Source organism: Petromyzon marinus, unplaced genomic scaffold, assembly GCF_048934315.1.
Source record: "Petromyzon marinus isolate PM22_M1 ecotype Great Lakes invasive population unplaced genomic scaffold, UKy_Petmar_22M1.pri1.0 PM_G_Scaffold_42, whole genome shotgun sequence".
Taxonomy (NCBI): Eukaryota; Metazoa; Chordata; class Hyperoartia; order Petromyzontiformes; family Petromyzontidae; genus Petromyzon; species Petromyzon marinus.
This window is the reverse complement of record NW_027422994.1, coordinates 1,136,059-1,152,680: the sequence shown is the minus strand read 5'-3', so window position 1 is coordinate 1,152,680 and position 16,622 is coordinate 1,136,059. Positions and strand designations below refer to the sequence as shown.

Sequence of the window (16,622 nt, the reverse complement as noted above, 5' to 3'; positions counted from 1 at the left end):
CACGTGGGTAGAGAGGACTCAAACCTGATTGGCTCCAAGGCGTAGCGAGGAGGGCGAGACGCCAAAATAATTTAGCGGGATAAAAAAAAATCTCGTGTCACGTGGGTAGGAGGGAACGAAACCTGATTGGCTCCAAGGCGGGGGTGGGGAGGAGCCAAAAAAAATGTGGCGGGGAAAAAACTCCCGCGTCACGTGGGTAGGTTTAGTTACTTGTAGGAACAACCACAAAGCACACAGATGTAGTTTTATATCACTCCCATTGTTTCCCTCCACGATGTCTCCTTTAAGCAATAAATGACTCGCAGGGTGAAAAGAAAACAGTCATCTCGACGAATACTGGCACATCTTATGCCCCTCACGAGGCAAACTATTCACAAATTAAATCGTTTTTATTTTGTCAATGACCATAGCCTCAGCACTGCCCCATAGACTCAGCAGTGTCCCATAGACTCAGCACTGTCCCATAGACTCAGCACTGTCCCATAGACTCAGCACTGCCCCATAGACTCAACACTGCCCCATAGACTCAGCACTGTCCCATAGACTCAGCACTGCCCCATAGACTCAGCACTGCCCATAGATTCAACACTGTCCCATAAACCCAACACTGCACATAGATTCAACAGTGCATATTTAAACTATCTGCGAATCACGGGCTGGACATTTGAGGCCACTTTTTACCTCACGTTTTCCCTCACGAGAGGCGATCTCGCACCCCTGGGGGGTCGTCATCGTCGTTAATTTCTGCTACGAAATAAAAAAAATTCAAATCCGCACCTCACGACTCTCAAAATGGCGCCTGGCCGACGAGGAGTCTCAAAAATTTGGCGGGAAAAAAAAATCCCGGGTCACGTGGCTAGGGAGGAATCAAATCTGATTGGCTCCAAGTCGCCGCTTGGACCAATCAGAGAGCTCCAAGCGCCTCGCCTCACAGCAGCTCCGCTCCTGCACTGATAGATCACTGCAGGTCTCTCGTCTATAGTTGAATAGTGTAATAGTGTGTGTATCTGTGTGTATGTGTGTGTATGTGTATTTATCTGTGTGTGTGTATCTGTGTGTATGTGTGTGTATGTATCTGTGTGTGATGTGTGTATATGTGTGTGTATCTGTATTATGTGGGGAGCGATAGTGTAGCGGTTAGCGCGCTGCGCTATGAACCTGGCGACCCGGGTTCGATTCCCGCTCACGGCCAACACCAGTGACGATTATCTGAACCGGTCCCGGGCCTCCCCTAGGTCGACTCAGCCTCAAATGAGTACCTGGTGCGGTGTGTAAACATTGCCACTAGGGAGACAAAGGCGGTCGGGCGTGGTGCTGGCCACCCACCCCCTCGTGTACCGTTCCGGCCTTCATAGGTGCTCGCTAACAGCACTTGCCCCTACAGTCTGTTAAGGCTATATGGGGGATCTTTGTATCTGTATTATGTGTGTATCTGTGTGTATGTGTGTATCTCATGTGTGTCTTGTGTGTGTGTGATGTCTGTGTGTGTCTTGTGTGTGATGTCTGTGTGTGTCTTGTGTGTGATGTCTGTGTGTGTGATGTCTTGTGTGTGTGATGTCTTGTGTGTGTGATGTCTGTGTGTGTGATGTCTGTGTGTGTGATGTCTGTGTGTGTGATGTCTGTGTGTGTGATGTCTGTGTGTGTGATGTCTGTGTGTGTGATGTCTGTGTGTGTGATGTCTGTGTGTGTGATGTCTGTGTGTGTGATGTCTGTGTGTGTGATGTCTGTGTGTGTGATGTCTGTGTGTGTGATGTCTGTGTGTGATGTCTGTGTGTGATGTCTGTGTGTGTGTGTGATGTCTGTGTGTGTCTTGTGTGTGTGTGATGTCTGTGTGTGATGTCTGTGTGTGTGTGATGTCTGTGTGTGTCTTGTGTGTGTGTGATGTCTGTGTGTGTCTTGTCTGTGTGTGTCTTGTGTGTGTGATGTCTGTGTGTGATGTCTGTGTGTGATGTCTGTGTGTGTCTTGTGTGTGTGATGTCTGTGTGTGTGATGTCTGTGTGTGTGATGTCTGTGTGTGATGTCTGTGTGTGTGTCTTGTGTGTGTGATGTCTGTGTGTGTGTCTTGTGTGTGTGTGATGTCTGTGTGTGTGATGTCTGTGTGTGATGTCTGTGTGAGTGTCTTGTGTGTGTGTGATGTCTGTGTGTGATGTCTGTGTGAGTGTCTTGTGTGTGTGATGTCTGTGTGTGATGTCTGTGTGTGTCTTGTGTGTGTGTGATGTCTGTGTGATGTCTGTGTGTGTCTTGTGTGTGTGATGTCTGTGTGTGTGTCTCTGTGTGTGTGTGATGTCTGTGTGTGTGATGTCTGTGTGTGTCTTGTGTGTGTGTGATGTCTGTGTGTGATGTCTGTGTGTGTGTGATGTCTGTGTGTGTCTTGTGTGTGTGATGTCTTTGTGTGTGTGATGTCTGTGTGTGTCTTGTGTGTGTGATGTCTGTGTGTGTGTGATGTCTGTGTGTGTGTGATGTCTGTGTGTGTGTGATGTCTGTGTGTGATGTCTGTGTGTGTCTTGTGTGTGTGATGTCTGTGTGTGTGTGATGTCTGTGTGTGTGATGTCTGTGTGTGATGTCTGTGTGTGTGTCTTGTGTGTGTGATGTCTGTGTGTGTGTCTTGTGTGTGTGTGATGTCTGTGTGTGTGATGTCTGTGTGTGATGTCTGTGTGAGTGTCTTGTGTGTGTGATGTCTGTGTGTGATGTCTGTGTGTGTCTTGTGTGTGTGTGATGTCTGTGTGTGTGTGATGTCTGTGTGTGTCTTGTGTGTGTGTGATGTCTGTGTGATGTCTGTGTGTGTCTTGTGTGTGTGATGTCTGTGTGTGTGTCTCTGTGTGTGTGTGTCTCTGTGTGTGTATCTCTGTTTGATGTGTGTGATGTGTGTGTGTCTCTGTGTGTCTCGTGTGTGTGTCTGTGTGTGTGTGATGTGTGTGTCTTTGTGTGTGTCTCTGTTTGGTTGATGTGTGTGTGTCTGTGTGTCTCTGTGTGTAATGTGTGTGTCTTTGTGTGTCTCTGTGTGTGTCTCTGTGTGTGTCTCTGTGTGTGATGTGTGTCTCTGTGTGTGGTGTGTGTGTCTCTGTGTGTGTGTCTCCGTGTGTGTACGTGTGTGCCTCCGTGTGAGTCTCTGTGTGTGCGTCTCTGTGTGTGATGTGTGTGTTGTGTGTGTATGTGGGGAGCGGTAGTGTAGTGGTTAGCGCTACGCCGCGCTACGAACCGGGCGGCCTGAGTTCTATACCCCTTCCACAGCCACCGCCGGCGACGATTATCTGAATCGGTCCTGGGCCTCCCCTAGGTCGATTCAGCCTCAAATGAGTACCTGGTGTAGTGGTGTGTAGTAAACATCACCACTGGGGGAGACAAAGGCGGTCGGGCGTGGTGTTGGCCACCCACCCCCTCGTGTGCCGTGCCGGCCCTTATAGGTGCTGCTACTCGCTTACAGCACTTGCCCCTACAGTCTGTACGGGGGGTCTTTGTGTGTGTGTGATGTCTGTGTGTGTGTCATGTGTGTGTGTCTTGTGTGTGTGTGTGATGTCTGTGTGTGTGTGATGTCTGTGTGTGTGATGTCTGTGTGTGATGTCTGTGTGTGTGTGATGTCTGTGTGTGTCATGTGTGTGATGTCTGTGTGTGTGTCTTGTGTGTGTGATGTCTGTGTGTGATGTCTGTGTGTGTGTCATGTGTGTGATGTCTGTGTGTGTCTTGTGTGTGTGTGTGATGTCTGTGTGTGATGTCTGTGTGTGTGATGTCTGTGTGTGTGTCAAGTGTGTGTGTCTTGTGTGTGTGATGTCTGTGTGTGTGTGTGATGTCTGTGTGTGTGTCTTGTGTGTGATGTCTGTGTGTGTCTTGTGTGTGGTGTCTTGTGTGTGTGTGATGTCTGTGTGTGTGTGTGATGTGTGTGTGTGTGATGTCTGTGTGTGTGTCTTGTGTGTGTGTGTGATGTCTGTGTGTGTCTTGTGTGTGGTGTCTTGTGTGTGTGTGATGTCTGTGTGTGTGTGATGTCTGTGTGTCTTCTGTGTGGTGTTTTGTGTGTGTGTGATGTCTGTGTGTATCTTGTGTGTGTGTGATGTCTGTGTGTGTGTCTTGTGTGATTTCTGTGTGTGTCTTGTGTGGTGTGTGTGATGTCTGTGTGTGATATCTGTGTGTCTTGTGTGTGTGTGATGTCTGTGTGTGTGTCTTGTGTGTGATGTGTGTGTGTGTGATGTCTGTGTGTGATGCCTGTGTGTCTTGTGTGTGTGTGATGTCTGTGTGTATCTTGTGTGTGTGTGTGATGTCTGCGTGTGTCTTGTGTGTGTGTGTGTGATGTCTGTCTGTGTGTGATGTCTGTGTGTGTCTTGTGTGTGTGTGTGATGTCTGCGTGTGTCTTGTGTGTGTGTGTGATGTCTGCGTGTGTCTTGTGTGTGTGTGATGTCTGTGTGTGTGTTGTGTGTGTGTTGTCTGTGTGTGTGTGATGTCTCTGTGTGTCTTGTGTGTGTGTGTCTTGTGTGTGTGTGTGTGTTGTCTGTGTGTGTGTCTTGTGTGTGTGTGTGATGTCTGTGTGTGATGTCTGTGTGTGTAATGTGTGTGTGTGATGTCTGTGTGTGTGTCTTGTGTGTGTGTGATGTCTGTGTGTGTGTCTAGGCCACTACTCAACAACGAGTGGAGCACCGGGTGGCTAAAGCACAGCAGGTTGGCACAGTAGGGGGCACAGGTGGTGCATCAGCCAGTCATCTCAGTCATCTCAGTCAGTCGACCTGTGGCACCTGGGTCTGCCCCGTGACCTCCTGCCAGCGGGCGTTCGACACTTCACGTGGCCTCAGGGTGTACATAGCCTGGCACAAGCGTCGTGGTGACGTCACCGCCACTTAGTGGCGAATGGCGGTTGTTGTCTGTCTCGGCGTGTGTGTGTCTGTATCGGTGTGTCTGTGTCTCTGCATGTGTGTCTGTCTCTGCGTGTGTGTATGTCTCTGCGTGTGTGTCTGTCTCTGCGTGTGTGTCTATGTGTCTCTGTGTGTGTCTGTGTGTCTGTCTCTGCGTGTGTGTCTGTGGTTGCGTGTGTGTCTATGTCTCTACGTGTGTCTATGTGTCTCTGTGTCTATGTGTCTCTGTGTGTGTCTATGTGTCTCTGCGTGTGCGTCTGTGTGTCTGTCTCTGCGTGTGTGTCTATGTCTCTGCGTGTGTGTCTGTGTCTCTGCATGTGTGTGTCTGTCTCTGCGTGTGTGTGTCACTGTGTTTGTGTGACTGCCAAGTTGTCCTTATTTTCGTTGCCTTCTGATACGCCCAGCAGAGACACTCGCCGCACACACTCACCGTGCCGCGCACAGACAAAGATCCCCCATATAGCCTTAACAGACTGTAGTGGCAAGTGCTGTTAGCGAGCTCCTATAAGGCCAGCACGGTACACGAGGGGGTGGGTGGCCAGCGCCACGCCCGGCCGCCTTTGTCTCCCTAGTGGCGATGTTTACTACACACCGCACCAGGTACTCATTTGAGGCGGAGTCGACCTAGGGGAGGCCCTGGACCGGTACAGAGAATCGTCACCGGTGTTGGATGTGAGTGGGAATCGAACTTGGGTCGCCAGGATCGTGGTGCAGCGTAGCGCTAACCGCTACCCTTCAGCTCTCCACACACGTCGTCGGTCACACACAGAACCGCAGAGGAGGGCAAGAAGGATCCCAAGCGTGCGACACTCAGAACCACAAGTGGCAGAGACTCGGCCGAGAGAGTGGAGAGAGAGAGAGAGTGGAGAGAGAGAGTGGAGAGAGAGTGGAGAGAGTGAGAGTGGAGAGAGTAGAGAGAGAGTGGAGAGAGTGGAGAGTGAGAGTGGAGAGAGAGTGGAGAGAGAGAGTGGAGAGAGAGAGTGGAGAGAGAGAGTGGAGAGAGAGTGGAGAGAGAGAGTGGAGAGAGAGAGTGGAGAGAGAGAGTGGAGAGAGAGTGGAGAGAGAGTGGAGAGAGAGAGAGTGGAGAGAGAGAGTGGAGAAAGTGAGAGTGGAGAGAGAGAGTAGAGAGAGAGAGTGGAGAGAGAGTGGAGAGAGAGTGGAGAGAGAGTGGAGAGTGAGAGTGGAGAGAGAGTGGAGAGAGAGAGTGGAGAGAGAGAGAGTGGAGAGAGAGAGTGGAGAGAGAGAGAGTGGAGAGAGAGTGGAGAGAGACTTTTCGGGACTTTATTTCCACTAAAACATTAACAACAGAAACATTACCGGAAAAAAACACCTAAACTGAAAATCAATAAAACATCAAACTCTTAACAGCTGTATGTGTACTCTTTGGTTCTATTCGGTAAAGTCACCACGTAGGTAAAAAAATAAAACAACAAAAATCACGACGTTTCGGCCACAACACAAGTAGCCTTCTTCAGGTGAAGGAACAGAACTAAAATACAAATGGCACCGGGATAGAGGCCGTGGAAACGAGGCGGTGCACGGACATCTCCGTGTGCAGCAAAGTTGTTCAAGGGTTTTTCTATTTGATAAACAATCAAATGTTCTGACATCAGAATGCGACGTGAACAAAATATATTTTTCTCCCGTGCATTTTCATAAACGAAATGGCGTCGACATGTCAAAAAACCTGAATTAGTTTTTTTTCTTCAAGGATTCTGTTGTCGGTTTTCATTGAAGTGTAATGACAGGGTGACACCTGCTGACATGACAGGGTGACACCTGCTGACATCACAGGGTGACACCTGCTGACATCACACGGTGACACCTGCTGACATCACAGGGTGACACCTGCTGACTTGACAGGGTGACACCTGCTGGCTTGGCAAGGGCTTCAGGGGTACGGCCACAGAGGTAACAACCAATCAGGGAAGGAGGCACATCTGGGGCAAGGGCAACAGGTGGGGCTAGCCGAGTTACTCCGGTAACCTGCTCGAAGGGTTCCACGAGAGGGCGTGGCTGGAGGCGGGGCCTAGCCACGCCTCTGGCCACGCCCTCTCGTGAAACCTGCTCCAAGGTTCGACGAGAGGGCGTGGCCGGAGGCGGGGCCTAGCCACGCCTCTGGCCACGCCCTCTCAGGTAACCTGCTCGAAGGTTCCACGAGAGGGCGTGGCCGGAGGTGGGGAATTCGCATTGCTGAGGATGTTGTAGGCGAGCTGACACGCCACCTCCCGTGCTCCCTCCTCGCTGGAGCTCAGAAATTCGGGGAAGATGCCGGCGCCTTCTCCCACCCCGGGAATCGACATCTTATAGAGGAGGCCCACGGGTATCCCGGGCTCCGAGTAAGCGTGCAGCTCGAAGATTGGGTAGCTGATGCCGGCGGTCCGGCACAGCATCCGCAGCCGCACCTCCCACGACAGCATGGCCGCCTCCGGCAGCGCCTCGAGAGCAATGGGCATGGGCCGCAGGTGGAGAGGTACCCACCACAGCTGCATGCGTGCCCCCCAGCCCCCAAATTGGCTTTGTGCGGCTTTGCCGGTGCCCGTGCACTCCGGCTGCAGCAGGTCTGGCACCGCCGCCTCCATCTCCACCGCCGCGGCCGCAGCCACCCGTTCCGGGATGGCCCAGTCCACCTTGATGGTCCGGCCCCATAGCTGCAAGTTGATTCGAAGGAGCTTCCGCCGGGCCATGGCGGCCGCGCGATGGCTCCCGTACTCGATGAACGCGTAGCCTCGGTTGAGGGTTTTGTCCCAGCGACAGACGCTCATCTTGACGTCCACCACGCCCTCCGTGGCACCGCTCATCGCCATCATCACCTCCGCTCGCTTCTTGTCCTTTGGCAGCCCCCCAATTAAGAGGCAGCGATTGTCCACGCTGAAGTGGACTCCAATGCGGCATCCTGGACGGATCTCGAATTTATCGAGTTTCTTGACGGCATCCATGGCTTGGGCGCGCGTGGCGTAGGTAGCGAACGCGTAGCCGCGGTTCTCTCCGCTAAACTCCATCATGAGGCAGAGCTGGTAGAGATTCCCCACCATCTCCAGCACGGGCACCAGCTCATCCTCGTAGAGGTCGCGCGGGATCCTCCCCAGAAACACCTCACAGCCACGGGCGGGACGGGGCCCCTGCCAGTCGGGCGGTGGTCCGATCTTCCTCTGTCCGTTCTCCTGGACGATGTTGTACCCTGTGCGCAACATGAGGTCCGGCAGGACCTTCATACAGGCCATGCCGAGCACCGGTGGTTTGGCTGCTACGGTGGTGCTGGGGCAGCGGCTTGGGGCCCGGTGGAGCCCTTGACACTCCGCGCGGTCGCCTCGTGCCGACAAAGCCACGGGGGGAATCAGCTCCTGAAGAGCCAAATCCCCGGCAGGAACTCGCTCGGCCCAAACCTACAGGCCAGCAGTGAAGAGAGGAAGAGAGAGAGTGGAGACGGATGGAGAAAGAGAGACGCGTTTGTTCGGTCCATGGGCCTAAATGTGACGTTAGCGTAGCCTGTGCAGTATGCATACAGCGCTTTTGTCAATCCACTGCTGGATGAAGCCCTCCCCCACATTGCGCAGAGGAAACAAGAAACACAAACTCACACGGTTCCCGGCATGCGTTTGTTTGTCCTCGGAAATGTTCACCGAGCGATGATTTTGCGTTTCGAGCGGCGCTCATGAGGCGGCGTTTGACTTCGCGCGGTGAACTTCGCCCGTGATGACGTCACTGGGCACGACAGGAGAGGTCGCCACTGACTTTTAGCGCCAGTTTTTTCCCCCCCATCCAATAGTCCATGAGACGCTTCAAAATGAGACCGTTTTGCCGGTATCAAAGTATGACAAAATAAGAATAGATTTGATCCTTTTTTGGCAATAAAACGGGTGTTTAGATGTTCAAACACCAAACAGAAACCTTCTTCAATGAATCCTAAGATCTGTTTTATTGCCAGAAAGGATACAACCTATTCTTATTTTTTCATAGCCCATGAGATGTCTCCTTTGTCGGTACCACGTGAGGTGGCCTAAATTGAGCAGTTTCAATTTCTCTACGTGGCCAGTGATAAACAAATGCAATGAGTGAGACTATCAAGTAATTTACTTTCATTTTCCATCCAAATAAATGGGTACGACTGAAGTCTTGCTACCTTAGGTGATACCGAGTTCTGCTCTGGACCATGCGTGGGCCGTGTAATCAATTGTGGCCAGTTTTCAAAATTGTTAGGTCCCTAACAGCAACAGAGCTGTTGTGCTACAATTGTGTTCATATTGGATCATCTTTACAACACAGCAGACATGCAGACAGATCTAATGCTTAATGCTTTCAACCCTCATTGTTGAAATGTGAGTTTACTTGCAAATGGAATCACAGTCCCAAATCATGACCGCAGAATGGTTGGAGTGAGTTGTTGGGGAGGGTGGTGGGTCGGGGGTTGAATTGCCATAATCAAAGCAGCACACGCCCCTCACCTTATGAACCACACAGAGTAATCATGCGAGCCAGACGTTGTATAGAAATGAGTATTGTTGTTAGTGTAGCGTTCACCAAAACGATCCGGCATATGTTTTATTTGGTCACGCCATTCATATCTAGATATTCATTTTGCATGTGTTTCAGAGTGGGCCGATTCATCTTTGATCGGTAGCTTTGCAACTGTTGTGACATTGCCTACACAATTAACTCTGCTGTGGCGAATAGCGCGAGTGGTGTGTGTGTGATTATTATACATGACGACAGTGGTGTAGCTTGTACAGAATAAGTTAACACGATTTTTAATTTAGAGAGCATCTGCATGCAACCAAATCTCACGACGCTATACCACAACAGACGCGTGCACCTAACCGGTAACAACGAGGCGTGATATTTGTCCGGTATTTTAAGAGAGAGACGGCCATAGGCAGAGAAGAGGAGGAAATGTATTTAGCTTGGACTTGGACAGATGGTTGAGGGAAGTAAGTTCCAGATCTTGGAGGCAGCAAGAGGAGAAGGCGAGGCAAATGACGAATCGAGGGTTGACCTCTACACAAGGAGAAGGTCAACTCGCCGCTTCGATCAGAAAGCTTCGGCTCCTGCAGCACAGAGCGCACGGAGGCGGTGCCTGGTGTAAGAGGGGAGATGAGGCTTGCACGTTGGAACCGGCGACAGTTGAATCCACATTCAGAGACGTTCAATTTGTGTACAGGATGCATTACGCGAGAGCCCGGAGTGCAGCGGAGGGGGGCGAGGCTGATTCATTCGGCCTCAGAGGAACGCCGTGAGCCTCAACCGGTCCGTCATCAGCCTCAGCCGTGGTCTATCCGCTGCGGGGTGAAGGGCACCCCCCTCGTGAGTCGCTCACGGTACTGCAAGGGCCACGTTACACTTCGCTCCTGCGTCATGAAGCGATCCCGTAGCTCCGTCTCTACACGAGTTGGGCCAGACGTGGGCAAAAGACGGCCCGTTGGGCTTCTTAATTTGGCCTGCCGAACTTGTCCATATATTATTATTGTTGTTGTTGTTAAATTAAATTTGACCTTTCTCCTGTAATGCCCCCGTTTCCCAGATTAGACGGCGCACTTTGACCGGGAGTGCGGTAATTGTTTTGGGCGCAGGCCTCAGACGTTTTCGTGATGTCTGATCAGTCACGTTATGACACGTTTTTGAATGGTTCATGTTCGTGCAATTTGTTAAAATTGCCTTGCAAATAAACGCTTTGCTACCTTTTAAAGGCCAATTCCTTTCAAGTAAAGATTTTTGACACCGTCATTTATATTAGTTCACACAAACGCTCCATCCACCACCATCACCACCAACATCACCACCACCACCACCAGCATCACCACCACCATCACCACCACCAGCATCACCACCACCACCACCATCACCACCACCAACAGCACCATCACCACCACCAACATCACCATCACCACCACCAACATCACCACCACAAACATCACCATCACCAACATCACTACCACCACCAACAGCACCATCACCACCACCAACATCACCATCACCACCACCAACATCACCACCACCAACATCACCACCACCAACATCACCACCACCAACATCACCACCACCACCAACATCACCACCAACATCACCACCACCATCACCACCACCAATATCACCACCAACATCCCCACCACCACCAACATCACCACCACCATCACCACCACCAATATCACCACCACCAACATCACCACCAACATCCCCACCACCACCAACATCACCACCAACATCACCACCACCAACATCACCACCACCAACACCACCACCACCAACATCCCCACCACCACCAACATCACCACCAACATCACCACCACCATCACCACCACCAACATCACCACCAACATCCCCACCACCACCAACATCACCACCAACATCACCACCACCAACATCACCACCAACATCACCACCACCACCAACATCACCACCACCAACACCACCACCACCAACATCACCACCACCATCACCACCACCAACATCACCGCCAACATCCCCACCACCACCAACATCACCACCACCAACATCACCACCAACATCACCACCACCACCACCAACATCACCACCACCACCAACACCACCACCAACATCACCATCACCACCACCAACATCACCACCAACATCACCATCACCACCAACATCACCACCACCAACATCACCACCAACATCACCACCACCACCAACATCACCACCACCAACAGCACCATCACCACCACCAACATCACCAACACTAACATCCCCACCACCACCAACATCACCACCACCAACATCACCACCAACATCACCACCACCATCACCACCACCAACATCCCCACCACCACCAACATCACCACCACCATCACCAATATCACCACCACCAACATCACCACCAACATCCCCACCACCACCAACATCACCACCACCAACATCACCACCGTCACCACCACCACCAACATCACCACCACCACCAACACCACCACCACCAACATCACCACAAACATCACCATCACCAACATCACCACCACCACCACCAACAGCGCCATCACCACCACCAACATCACCATCACCACCACCAACATCACCACCACCAACAGCACCATCACCACCACCAACATCACCACCACCAACATCACCACCACCACCAACATCACCACCACAAACATCACCATCACCAACATCACCACCACCACCAACAGCACCATCACCACCACCAACATCACCATCACCACCACCAACATCACCACCACCACCAACATCACCACCACTAACATCCCCACCACCACCATCACCACCAACATCACCACCACCACCAACATCACCACCACAAACATCACCATCACCAACATCACCACCACCACCAACAGCACCATCACCACCACCAACATCCCCACCACCACCAACATCACCACCACCAACATCACCACCACCAACATCACCACCACCACCAACATCACCACCAACACCACCACCACCAACATCACCACCACCACCACCAACATCACCGCCAACATCCCCACCACCACCAACATCACCACCACCAACATCACCACCAACATCACCACCACCACCACCAACATCACCACCACCACCACCACCAACACCACCACCAACATCACCACCACCATCACCACCACCAACATCACCACCAACATCACCATCACCACCAACATCACCACCACCAACATCACCACCAACATCACCACCACCACCAACATCACCACCACCAACAGCACCATCACCACCACCAACATCACCACCACTAACATCCCCACCACCTCCAACATCACCACCACCACCACCAACATCACCACCAACATCACCACCACCATCACCACCACCAACATCCCCACCACCACCAACATCACCACCACCATCACCAATATCACCACCACCAACATCACCACCAACATCCCCACCACCACCAACATCACCACCAACATCACCACCACCAACATCACCACCGTCACCACCACCACCAACATCACCACCACCACCAACACCACCACCACCAACATCACCACAAACATCACCATCACCAACATCACCACCACCACCACCACCAACAGCGCCATCACCACCACCAACATCACCATCACCACCACCAACATCACCACCACCAACAGCACCATCACCACCACCAACATCACCACCACCAACATCACCACCACCACCAACATCACCACCACAAACATCACCATCACCAACATCACCACCACCACCAACAGCACCATCACCACCACCAACATCACCATCACCACCACCAACATCACCACCACCACCAACATCACCACCACTAACATCCCCACCACCACCATCACCACCAACATCACCACCACCACCAACATCACCACCACAAACATCACCATCACCAACATCACCACCACCAACAGCACCATCACCACCACCAACATCACCATCACCACCACCACCATCACCACCACCACCACCAACATCACCACCACTAACATCCCCACCACCACCATCACCACCACCACCAACATCACCAGCACCAACAGCACCATCACCACCACCATCACCACCACCAACATCACCACCACCAACAGCACCATCACCACCACCAACATCACCACCACCAACATCACCACCACCAACATCACCACCAACACCCCCACCACCACCAACATTACCACCACCATCACCACCACCAACATCACCACCAACATCCCCACCACCACCAACATCACCACCACCATCACCACCACCAACATCACCCCCACCAACATCACCACCAACATCCCCACCACCACCAACATCACCACCAACATCACCACCAACATCACCACCACCACCACCAACATCACCACCACCAACATCACCACCAACATCACCACCAACATCACCACCACCATCACCACCACCAACATCACCACCAACATCATCACCATCACCACCACCAACATCACCACCAACATCACCACCATCACCACCACCATCATCACCACCACCAACATCACCACCATCACCACCACCACCAACATCACCACCACCACCACCACCAACATCACCACCACAAACATCACCACCACCATCACCACCACCAACATCACCACCATCACCACCACCAACATCACCACCACCACCACCATCATCACCACAAACATCACCACCACCATCACTACCACCAACATCACCACCATCACCACCACCATCACCACCACCACCACCACCATCATCACCACCAACATCATCACCACCACCATCACCACCACCAACATCACCACCAACACCACCAACATCACCACCACCAACATCATCACCACCACCAACATCACCACCACCATCACCACCAACATCACCACCATCACCACCACCACCACCATCACCACCACCACCACCATCATCACCACCAACATCATCACCACCACCATCACCACCATCAAAGACAAACTAGAGAGATGCCCCCCCCCCCCCACCGTACGAGCCCTGGAACGAGACCCTTGGGGGGCGAGCCGCTGTTCAGTCTCCAGCAGCAGCAGCAGCAGCCGCCGCGTGGTGCACGATGGGGTGACCAAGCGCCTGAGCGCGCGGCCGCCTTTGTCTCCCCAGCGAGCCCCAGGCGGCCCACATCGCCACCCTGGGCCGGGTGAGCAATCTAGCCGAGACCGGCGACACTCCCGGGGACCAGGCCTCACTACGGCACTTACCGGCGCAAAGCTCCGTAGGTGTCTGGGGGAGGGGGGGAGGGGTCTTGATGAGGTTACACATGAAACTATTTCCTAGTGCGGTGGTGGAAGAGGAGGTCGCTTATGTCTGACGTTCCGTGTCGCTGCCACGGACGGGTGACTTGCGCGCGTGCCTGTGATCACGTCAGAGGCCTTATCTTGACGCTTTCAGAAAACGTAGCGCGGATAGGCGATCACGTGGGGGCGAGCGAGGCTCAGATTCCGTAGATCTGATAAGCACTGCCCGTAGACTCAGCACTGCCCATCGACTCATCACTGCCCATTCACTAGGAGAAAACCCCAATAAGCTGAAATAGAAACAGAATAAACTTAGAGAGAAACCCGCGAAACGTAAAAAGCTATTGAATGCATGGCTGTGTGTGCTGCTTTGCATTGTCGTAGCTACGTATGCAGTCTGCAAGTTTTTTTTAATGTGGGCACGTGCAAATATTGTCTGGGTACATGAAAATATTTCTTTGAAAATGTGTCCTAGACAATAAATGTGTCCTAGACACTATATTTGTAAGTGTGTGAGTTAATAAAAGTAGAATTGAAACATAAGCACAATGTAGATTTGTATATTGTAGGGTAGAAATGTATTTATGATCTAATATAGGTTTAATACAATGTATATTCATCATAAAGGTTTTTGGGTTAGATCGCGTTATTTATAAATGTGTCGTAACCCTCCACCACCCGACACGGCCAATCAGCAAAAAAAAGTGTCACTATGACAAAAGACAAATAGTTCACTATTTTAGCCCACCGGTGTGTTGAAGAGTGAATCCACAACATTTACAGTTTGAGTACGACGTTTCGCTGGTAATTACATCCGCATCAACGGGCAATTCGCCAGAATGGTAAAGCCCTCACTTGCTCCCGGTTTTATATAGAGCAGCAGGGTGACGTCATCACTTAACTCATATCAGGGGCAGTGATTAGAGGCGGAGGGGGGTATTGTAATTATATAATCGATTGGTAATCAGTCAATGGTTTTGATTAGTAATGAGTTGTAGATTAGTAATTAGTTGTAATGTGTGTTATTGTGATTATATGCTACGTTAGTAATCCGTTAATTAGTATGTGTTTCCCCAATAAGGAATTGTAATATGTATGATTTAATAATACGCTTCCAAGCCGCACTAAGCCTGTAGCTGTCAGAGCGATTAAAATTATTTCTATTCCTCTCAATTTCAATGGATTTTCTAATTAGTCTTTGCCAGTAATAATTCGTTTTACACAACACTTCAACGTTATCAAAATCAATTGAGTGTCCTTGTTGACAAGCATGTTCTGCCACTGCCGACAGTTGTTTGAGATAATTTAATATTTCTTTGATGTTCTTTTAGTCTTATGCTGATGTTACGTCCCGTCTGTCTAATATAGCATCTGCCACATAAACAATTAATCCGATATACACCTTCTGTTGATAATTTAGGTAATGCGTCTTTAGTGCAAGATACTAGTTTTTGAATTTTGTGTACTGTACCAAATCTTACTGTAATGTTTTGTTTTTGCAAAACACGGGCTAATTTGTCAGCTACTCCTAAGATATATGGAATTTTTTATTGTTTTAACAATCTGGTCGCTTTCAGCAGTATTGCTTTGCGATCGTGATTTGGCATTCAGTGCTGTTAATTTGAGCATTATTGTAGTCATTCTGTCGTAGTGCGTCTTTAACGTGTTTAATCTCTCTCACTAGACTCTCACCATCAGACACTGTTTTAGCCCGATGTATGAGCGTCTTGATAAGAGAGGATTTCTGAGCTGGATGATGATGATGCGATTCTGCATTCAGATAGGCATCAGTGTGCGTTTGCTTTCTGTAAACGCTGTGTTATTTTACCGTTTAGGCCATGTCCAAGCGTCTTATCACGAGATCAAACCGGTCCGAGATTACGCCAACCTTGCTAATTGAAGGTGCGATATCTCAACACGTGTATGTGTGTGCATACATCAAGGCCGTAGCCATGGAGAAAAAAAATAATCTAAATTTTAAAACGAATTTCCTGCTTAAAAATATTTTTTAAAAATTCACTAACACTAGTGTGGATCTAAACGCGATTCCGTAGTTTCGATTCATTCCCCGACTCGTTCCATCAGAATCGATATTCACCTTCACCGTAAAAAAATTAGATTCTCTCCAATCTAAGAACGC

At 50.7% G+C, this 16,622-nt stretch overlaps 1 pseudogene; it reads right to left on the bottom strand.

Moving 5' to 3' along the window:
- Window positions 1-6,105: 6,105 nt before the first annotated feature.
- On the bottom strand, window positions 6,106-14,732 carry LOC142917126 (putative RNA-binding protein 46 pseudogene; annotated as a pseudogene).
- Between the last annotated feature and the right edge of the window lie 1,890 nt (window positions 14,733-16,622).